Genomic DNA, 10,052 nt, shown 5'->3' with positions numbered 1-10,052 from the left:
CTTCTCTCCCCTAAATGTCAGGACACGCCTCCTAGGGCTTCATGTTCTTGGTCTCTCCCTACAGTTTGTAGCAAATGCTTTACATTTACACATTTTTTCCTTTTCCTGGCAGTCCTGCCAACCTCCCTGCTGTGTTCTATTCCTCTTTTTCCTCATCACCACCAGAGGTGGAGGCCAAACACTCTTCATTATGTGCAACCTCATGATATCCAGATTTAGTCCTTGCTGACGTTTTTGCAGCTCCATTACTTCAGATGGGCTGAGACAAGTCCAGCAAAACATAACTGAGGATGCAGTCATGACTCAGTGTTTGAGAAGACAGCAGAACTCAGAGACACAGCTCTTGGAAAGATCACTTTGAGTTATATAGGGTTAGTATAACCCTAACTCTCACTTTTGCAGAGTAAGGCAAACCCTTCAGTTTCAATTGTTCTTTAATTTCTTCAAAGCCAACTTTATAATCATTGATGCCCAACTCTGAGTTTTCCATAGTTAAAGTTGTAAATTATATTGATATAACGATCCCAGAAATCATCTCAAAAATCCTTCTGACTTAACTCTGGTATAGCTGATCACCCTCAGCTTGTTTTATGCTCCATGGAGAAAGAAAAGGAGCTTCAACACCTTGGGTCATTAAATTCATCTGGTGCTTTCTAGGAAAATGAATCTTGTCTTAAAAAATTCTTTCTCTTTCCATGAGGAGAGCCAAGGGCAACTCACCGTGTAGTCTACACCTAAAGTTAGGTGAAATTCAGTTTATTCAAGAAGTAGCATGACTGAGTTTGGTTGTTAAATTTCATGTCTATTCCTTTAAAGAGCATCCCATTTCTGCTGACTAGAGATGTGACTCTCTGTCACACTTGTGAGCACAGATATCTTGTTTGATATCTTGTTGGTATCTTGATGCCTCTCCCTTTCTGCAGTTGTGCTCTTCATCCAAAGTATTCTTTCCTTTTTCCCATTCCTTCTGCTTTTTCTGCTAAAAAAAAAAGAGTTTGTGATATTGCTTATCCTGGTTAAACCAGGAATAACCTCATACACAGCTTTCCAAAATATTTATACTGTTTTTCTCCACTTCTCATTTGAGTCCTCAGTGAATTCAGCAAACTCCGTCTCAGGAGCTGAGAGTGAGATAGTTCTGGGCAAGTAAGAGCTGTGAAGACAGGTAAAACATCCCAAAAAAATACATGGTTAATGCTCTTTATAGAAGGGGTTAGCCCCTCCTACATGCACATAGTTTCCCTCTCCTTCAGGGGCCAACATGGATCAAACACTGTAGCTCAACCTATTATTGAACCATGAGGGAAAAGACAAGCAAGGAAAATCATTGCAGTGAGCAGTGACACAGTGGAAGATCTGCCTTTGGGATATCTCTTGAAACCTTCTTACACTCCTCCTAAACAGCCATCATTGATGGCACCTGGGGAAAATAAAGAAAACCAGATGAACCACAACAAATCAGCACCATCAATGTGGGAGCCAGGTGAGAGGGAATTGCTCTTCCCCCAAGCATGGTGGATTTATGGCTTCTGGGTGTCTGACCCCACACTGGACACTTGCACAGTGGTGCACTGCCATGGTATTTACAGTCCCTTGCTTCAGCCATGGATAGGCACTGCTGTGCTGACCCAAATCACTGGGAAATATAATATAGGAACACAACCATGTCCTGCTGAAATACTCCTCGATTTAAAGGACCTATTCTTTACTTGAGATTCCATAAAAAGTTGGCCTGAACAACTTGATAAATAACTTCAAATCACAATTGCTGTTTCATAATAAAAGTGCATGTGGTCATGAGATGAAAAAAAAATGGAAGCTTTTCACCCTTACATATGTTGTATGCTGAATTGTATACATAAAAGTGCATTTTGTAATTAACTTTTTTCCAAAGATCCATCCTACATTTATTCTCAAATAATTTTTCTAAGTGACATATTTAATGTGTAATAACACATATTGACTTTCTTATGAATCTAAGCCAGGATGCAGGATGCCTTCATCTGGTTTCCTCCCCAAACTGCCTTAAAGCTCAATAAATCTGTGACTATTTCCTTTCTGAAGCCTCAGAGGATATAGAATTACTTCACAATTCCTCAAGCCCAGAGCCTTCAGTGTGCCTGATGGAGAGCCAAGATCAGAATGGAATTGCTGTAATTGGAAAGAGAAACAAAAATAGTCCCCTGGAAAGGAGGAAAGCACAATGACAAAAGCAAGTCCCATTTGGAATTGCAGCATGATGGCTATCAGACATCGTGGTGAAGTGTGTGTGTGCCTCAGCAAACTGTTCAAACAGTAGTGACTGTCATATGGCTCCCGTCACAACCCATCATTGACAAAAACTCTGTAACAACACTTGATGTAGTCAGGGCCCAATGCAGTTTAGTTTTCTCATTGTACAGTCAGCAGTTCCTTACTTTTCCAGAAAAGGGATAAATTGTGTTTCAGCTTTAATTTTATGTATTCCTCCTCCCCCCATGGCTGTTTTACTGTGTGATTCGTGTCATATTAAGCTCCCTGCCTGGCATAACTTTTATTGAGCATTATGTTACTGCTGGCTTTGAAGGACAATTTCCTATGCACTTACAGGTTCAGTCTAAGGGAAGCAAGGAGCTGCTCTGGCCACTACCCACCTTTGCAAGGATCTGTGACTGTAATACACCGTGCAGTGTGTGCAGTTTCAGTTTCCAATGCCAAAAGAACAGGTTTTTGTTTTATTCCCCCACCCCTTTCTAACTACAGAGAAATGAAAGCTCTGTGTTTGGCCACTCTTCCATTTGTGTTCACATAAGGATCAAAGTGTATTTGCATAAATCCAGTGTCTGTGCAAAACCACCTTCTCCTGCTCTCCCATGCAGGGAATTTCCAAGGGCAGAGTCTGTTAATTTTAGCAACAGAGATGGAGCTCAGGCAAAGTGTTTAGCAAAAGTCCCCACATATAAGACCTCACATATGTGCCTTAATGATCCAGGTTTTTTACAGCTTTTTGCCCTGTATCTATTTGCAGACTACTGGCAGAATTTTGAGGAAAGAAGGTTTTTGTGATATGTTAAACAGGTTGATGTTAGAAAGAAATGAAGGTTATCTTTCTTCATCGAGATCCTAATGTGACAGTGGTGTGCAGGGAGATCTCTGGTGTTGCAGAAATGAAGGTAATGAATCCATCACTACAAGAATCTACCCCAGGACTCACCATCTCTGAATATCCTGATCTGCCATTCAGATCTATGGTTAGGTCTCTGGCTATGTCACATTAGGGTCTTTTCAGGCTTTTCAAGGCCTCACTGCATACCCAGACAATGCTGCACAGATACCCTACATGCCACTGTCCTACTTGCTGGCTCTACAGCTCTTCCTCTAAACAGAAGAAAGGAAAATTACTCAGTTTGAGAGTGCACTTATCAAATTCATTTTGCTTAACATCCTTATAGATTCAAAGCAAGATCTGTAGGCATATCACTGAGGTTTAACAATCCCTCTCCTTTCTGCTGTACGCTCCAAGCTTTGCAGAAGCTAAACCATTAAAATATGTGTTGCTCTCACAGCATGGACACTTGGCTCTAAGCATTACTTAAAGGACATGGGTAAACACAGGAAAAGATGTCTCTGCAGGAGGGAAGTGATTGTGGGGACAGTATGTCCTGACAGCAATTCAGGTTACAGAGGAGGTAGTGGCAGATAATGAGTTGTTTTATTTAAATAGTCAGCAGGTTTCAGTCCAGAGAACAATGGAGTCTGCTCCCACAGCGCTGCTGTACACATGCAGGGAGCTTCATTTGGTCAAGCCAACAGAGACAAGAAAAAGGCAGATAACATCTCTAAGAGAGGCACTGGGGCTGAGAGATTGGCCCTGGTTTTCCTTTTGCCCACAGCACAGAAAGTCACTTAAGGTGAGTGGCAATACTCCATGGCAAAGCTGGAAAGCAGCAAGGCAAGTTTGGGCTTTTCCAGCCTCAGGGTAGTTGTTAGTTTTCATTTAAACACCTGTGAGGTTCTCAGGCCAAGATCCATAGCCATGCTGGGTTGGGAGGGAGACACAGCACAGGAACTGGAAAGGGCAGTGAAACACTGAACTCCAAACCCTGATGGGGATCCAGCCCTTGGCTGTGCAGAAGTATCAAAAAGGGTTCAGCAGCAGATGGACAAAAAGAGGCATTCCTGGGGAAGAATGGGACTAATCTCTTCTAAATAGACTTTTTTTTTGCTGCCTTCTTATTTCTCTGTTGATCCCACCATTCCTTTCTTGCCGTATCTATCTCCATCCCCATCTCCAGCCTCACATCCATCTGCATGCCCTCTAGGCAGCCCACAGTCTCTGCCCACACTCTTTGCTGCCTTCTTGAAGCAGCTTCCAGCATCAGTGGTGCTGCCCAAGCCATAGGCAGGTGTGCCCTGAACACCTGAGCTTGGACTTTGATTCCTGGTACGCCTTTGGCATCACCACATCCCACTCTCTGAAATTCCATGGACTCTAGGCCTCCTCTGTGAGGAATGAGGATTTGGAAGAGGATCAGTCTGCCCACTGACTATTCTTTTAAGAAAAGCAGGTACACTGGTGGACACAGAGATATTTCTTCCAGCCCTGAGGAAACTTAGCAGCACACTTCAAAACTAATCAGGGACTGGGAGCAATTTCTGTCTTCGTCCATCCAGTTTAGCTTAATTAGAGGAAAGGATTTGAGACAAAAATGTGTGGTCTTTAGCAAGTGAGGCAGAAAGTTCAAAAGCCCTTGTGAGATAGATGAGATTATGAATCTAAGATGAGATGGACCTGTGAATCCAAGAAAATAAGCTGGAGAAGAATTATAGGGAAAAGTGAAGTATATCAAAGACTCTCCACCTCCATGAAATCTGTGATTTTCAGTATCCAGTTGAGTAGTTAATGTAGTTTACATAAATGAACTCCCATACTGATTACATTTGCTCATAGCAAATATCCCAACCCCTCATAGCAGTATCCCAACCCTGCTTGTTTTCTAGGAAGATATTTTACTTACAGGGAGAGTGTGGCAGGTCATTTTCCATCATTTGGTTGACCTCTGACTGAGAGAACACCCCTTAAGAAGAGCAACAAGCCATTCTCCATGTTTGCCTGGGGACAAGAGGAAGGGTTGACCCTGCAAGTAGAAAGATTCCAGATAGGTATTAGGAGAAAGGCCAGTGGCTGAATTTGGGCAAGGCATGCAGTGACTGTCTCAGGAGATTTTCAAAAAGATATTAGAGAAATGTCTGTAAGAAGTTGGCCAGGTCTAAGTGATCTTGCCTTGGGGCAGGGAAAGATGAAATGCTTTCTGAAGCTCTCTTCCAGCCTTGTTTTCCATCTCTCCACCTACAAAATACTTTCAAACAACTGTGATGTCTTTCTCTCCTGTGTTCCCTCAAGAAGCAGTTGGGAAGCTGTCTGTCCACTCAGCAGAAAGTTCCTTTCAAACCCCTGAACACATGAGCTGGCTGTGATCCATTTTGACAGAGACTCTCAGAGAGGAGATGGGTAACTCGCAGTCCAATGAGATTACCAGCCAGCAGGGGTGTTCTTGGATGTGGGCAGTGTGCTCCTCTCCTTGGAGAGTGAGAAATGTTTGTGTGTTTCACAGATACCACCAAAAATGCCACCCCGGGGGGAACAATTATGGTGCCTACAACTGAGTGATGTTTATGATCAACAAAATTGACTGGGGTAGTTCTCAGAGAAGCAAATCTGAGATGAAAGATTCCATATCATATTACCAACCACCCAACCCCAGTGTGCCAACACTGACAGGCACCCTTTGGAAACACAAAATTCAATTATTTTGGCTAAATTACCACATCCATGGCAAATTACAGGCTGTCTATTGGAAAATATCTCCTCTCAATCATGCCATTTTTTGTTCTTCAGTTATGTTTATGTTCCCAGCATTTTTCCTTCCTGGCAAAGGCCCAGTGTTTTTTGGGAAGGACTAAAGATAGGCTTTATCTCCACAGAACACTATTTAGTGGTTGGACAAGGTTGCAATTAGACAGTGTGGTCTTCAATTCCACTGTGGACCTGTCATATCAAGTTTTCAGCATGACCTACAATGTTGGATCCAGATCTGAGCCTTGCCAGACCAAAGCAGTGCAGAAAATCTGACTGCTGTTAGAGGCAAGTGATAAGGGCTGTGTGGTTGCAGGCTATCAGAAACTGCTCCTTATCTGGAGTGTCTTCAAGGGGCTTGGGGAGGGATGGAGGAATTAACTGACTGGAAACTCTAATGGACAGGAGAATCCATTTCTGCCCATAAACGCACAAGAGGAGCAGGGAGAGAAGTCTGAAGGTGAAGTGAAGTGAAGTGAAGTGAAGTGAAGTGAAGTGAAGTGAAGTGAAGTGAAGTGAAGTGAAGTGAAGTGAAGTGAAGTGAAGTGAAGTGAAGTGATCATACTTTGCTGAAAACAGGGAAGCTTTGCCCAGAGGTACCAGCTTGGCTGTCAAAAGCTGTGCATGTGACTTAGCCCAGCACTCAGCAACCCACCTCAGGCAAAAAACAGGGGGGGTTAAAATTATCCAACCTTTCCAAACAGTGTAGAGAGACTAGAGATGGAGCCAAAAAATTTAAGCAGAGATGTAAGTACCTGCTCCTTTTCTCATTACTTTTGCACATTTGAGACTTGATTTTTGTGTTTCATTCTGCAATGTCTTCATTCTTGATGGGCACAGGAGAGGTCACTTAAGACCTGTGCTCACCATGATACACATCCCACAGCAAACATTTCACAGCCTGGAGAGGTGAGCTGGGAGCTGTCATTCAGGTTTAGAAATCACTGACCTTCTTGGGCAGAACAGGAACATCTCAGAGTGTGTGCTGTCCCACTAACTCATGCCCCTGGTGCCTGTTCTGGGACCTGTCCTGTGCCTGGTGGGGAGGGGCAAACACTCCTCTCCCAGTGCTGTGCTGTCTAATCATTTCCCAGCTTTGGATTGTTTATCATTACATCACTCTGATATGGAGTTAAAGGTGAGAAACTGAGGCACAAAGTCTCAGGTCAGGTTTTGAAAAGATTATGAATGGATTGACACCTTGTCTCTATTTTAAAAATCCTGTCCTGCAGGAATTACCCAAGAAGGCTATGACAGAACACTGATTTTTGCTCCCAAAGCTCTCTCTAAAGGCACAGCACTACTCCTGACTTTTAAAGACTTTTTCATCATTTTAATTTAGTGACATTACCGTCCTAGGCTTCAAAATATCTACAAAATCATATAAATATTTCTGAACCGAATGGCACCCACAATCAAATGTCAGTTTGGAGTTTTCCAATAATATAGCTAAGGTTTCCTTAGCACACATGTCACTATGATATGTGTTTCTCACAGCACGTGAAAAGGCCTGGAGAGGGAAAAAGAGAATGTAGTAAAAACCAGACAAATTAAATAAGACCCACAGAATTATTTTGGTAGTATCTAAACTATTTAAACTCAATTACATTACATAATGAGAGACTGCTCCATTTATTTCTTTTTTTTCCACAAATAACCAGGTTTTCTAAATCCTAACATAGATTCCCTCTAAATAATCATAGCTCTCTTTAACAATACTGTCACATGTAAAACAAGTAAGGGGAAGAAAAGGATTGAACAAAGTTATTAAGAAAGGTAAACTTTTTAATCCATAATCTGTGCAGGCTGTATTATTTCTTGATGGTCACAGGCCTGTCTGAAAGCTTACAGAAGGGATGAATGAACCCCATAGAAAAGGTTTGGTTCAATCAGTTCAGCTTTCAAAGCCACATGAAACCTGAAAAAGTTTCATTTTCTTCAGGGAATTTGTGAGGAGAGAGATTCTCACCAAAGACAGCGATTTTACATTAACCTTTAGGTCAGACCAATGCTGCATTATTAGCATTATTTAATTAACAAAATTCATGCTTTGAAACTTTAAATATTTGCAAATTCATACCCTATAATGACTTTCATTCATTATTATTTGTCTAGGGCTGGAGTCAGCCTGTAGCAGCTCTTATTTCCCGCCACAGGAACAGCTGGGGGAAACAATCCAGTCACTTTCTTTAGGTGTTTAAATGGGAGCTGAGCTCCTCCAGAAATCTGGCTCCAATTATGAGCACTACGTGCTTTGAAAATCCGACCCTCGCCTTCAGTGTCAGCGAGTTGTTTCCCAAACAAGCCTGATGATAATGCAAAGTACAAGCAAAGCTCTCCTGGCATGCCCCCAGGACCCTGGGGTGGGATCACACCTCTCCGCACCACCCGAGCCAGCAGGGGTTAGCAGGGCTCAGCAGCACAGCAATCAGCCAAAGACCCTCAGCTGGCCATCAGATCCACACCAATTTGCCACCAAAATTATAATTTTATATTATCATTTTGAAAAAAACACACCCAAACGATGTCATTTAACCTAAAGAGTTTTTGTTTTCCATGTGCAAGTGACTCCTTCGCCTTTGTCCTCATTGCTTTGTATGGCCTGAAGGAAAACACTTTACCTCTCTCCAGCTCTGTTCTGTTGATGGTTAAAATGGAAAGTGAGGCTGATGTGCTTCGCAAGTGCTTGAGATTAAAATGCTCACACTCCTGCCAGATGGAGACAGTCCATGGGTTTGTACACAGGAGCTAATAAAGCTTTCAGTACCCCACCCTGCCACCCTGTACCTGCAACTTTTGGGAAAATATCCACTGATACTTTTTTGAAGCAGTGTTTCTCATATCAATCCATCTACCTGCCAAGTCCTCATGGGGAAGTAATTGAAACGTGCATGACTGGTTCCTGTGAGTACAGCAGCAGCAGGAAATTAATCTGGGTAATGACGTCTCATAAATACTGTTCTAAGCTCAAAAATCTCTGTTTGCTGTCCCTTTCCTCTGCCTCTTCCTCCTATATCAGTCACATGGCAAATCTGGAGATGAGTTTCACCCTCCTTCCTGGTATGAGTGTGACCAGGTTTTAGGGAGGAGCAGAGAAGGGCAGCAGGAGGCTTGGCTCATCCTTGTGCCCCAACACAGGAGCAAAAGCAGTGCCAGGAAGGGGGTGGTGAGTTGTGCATAGACCCAGTGTTAGAACTGGCCATTAAACAGGGTGGCAATGTATCAGATGGTTGGGTACATGCACTTTTGCTGGAAAAACCATGCTCCTCCTGTGGGTTTTAATAAAGGATTTCTAGAGTGCATCCCAGAGATGGGGCTGCACTTCCTTCTGCCAGTACCAGAGCTTGCAGGGAGGGCTGCATGGATGTGCACCTACATGCAGCAGTCCTGCCTCGGGGTGCCATCGTGGGCACGGACTGTGGTGTCCCTTTGCTGTGCAGGCTGCATCCATCCTTGCCATCCTGCCTCTGGAATCCCCCATCTGCTTCCAAGTGCTCGCACTTCAGTGGGAAGTACAAGAAACCCTCTAGTGGACACTTAGAGGGAGCGGGTTTGGGCTCCAAGGTGTGAATATTTGCATTGCTTTTTGGATTTTATGCCATTTTGGTCTTGAGAAGACTGTTCTCTAGGGAGACACCTAAATCCTTATCATGTGGGTTGTTTTTTTTCTTTGCTTTCAGCCACAGCTCGTGCCAATGCCCTGAGCTGGGCACAGATACTTGTTTCACCAGCATTGGAAGCTGTGCCATGGGCAGTGAAGGCCAAGAATCATAGAAATGTAGAATCATTAAGGTTGGAAAATAATTCTACCATCATCAAGTCCAAACATTAACTGAGCATCAGCCTGTTCACCACTGAACCATGTCCCCCAAGTGCCCCATTCACACACACTTCTTGAACACTTCCACAGATGGCTACTCCACCACTTCCCTGGGGAGCCTGTTCCACTCGTTCAGTGAAGAAACTTTCTCTAATATCCCACCTAAATCTATCCCGGTGTAATTTGAGGCCATTTCCTCTTTCCTTATTTCCTGTCACTTGGAGGAAGAGGCCAACCCCCACCTCAATAGAACCTCCTGTCAGGGAGTTGTAGAGAGTGAGAAGGTCCCCATGAGCCCCCTTTTTCTTCAGGCTGAACACCCCCAGATGCCTCAGCCATTCCTCATAAAACCTGTGCTCCAGAGCCTTCCCGAGCTCCATTCCTCACTCAGGACAT

The 10,052-nt window shown here is 43.4% G+C and overlaps 1 long non-coding RNA gene across 1 annotated transcript; it reads right to left on the bottom strand.

The window, feature by feature from the left end:
- Positions 1-588: 588 nt before the first annotated feature.
- Positions 589-8,552, bottom strand: LOC134552670 (uncharacterized). Its single transcript, XR_010080914.1, has 3 exons — positions 8,458-8,552; positions 4,998-5,117; positions 589-979 (listed from the first exon to the last, which is right to left on the bottom strand). It is a non-coding gene; the product is annotated as an uncharacterized LOC134552670 (long non-coding RNA).
- Positions 8,553-10,052: the final 1,500 nt, after the last annotated feature.

Source organism: Prinia subflava, chromosome 7 (genome assembly GCF_021018805.1).
Source record: "Prinia subflava isolate CZ2003 ecotype Zambia chromosome 7, Cam_Psub_1.2, whole genome shotgun sequence".
Lineage (NCBI taxonomy): Eukaryota > Metazoa > Chordata > Aves > Passeriformes > Cisticolidae > Prinia > Prinia subflava.
Note: the sequence above shows the minus strand (reverse complement) of the source record. Positions and strands in the feature narration are given on the sequence as shown.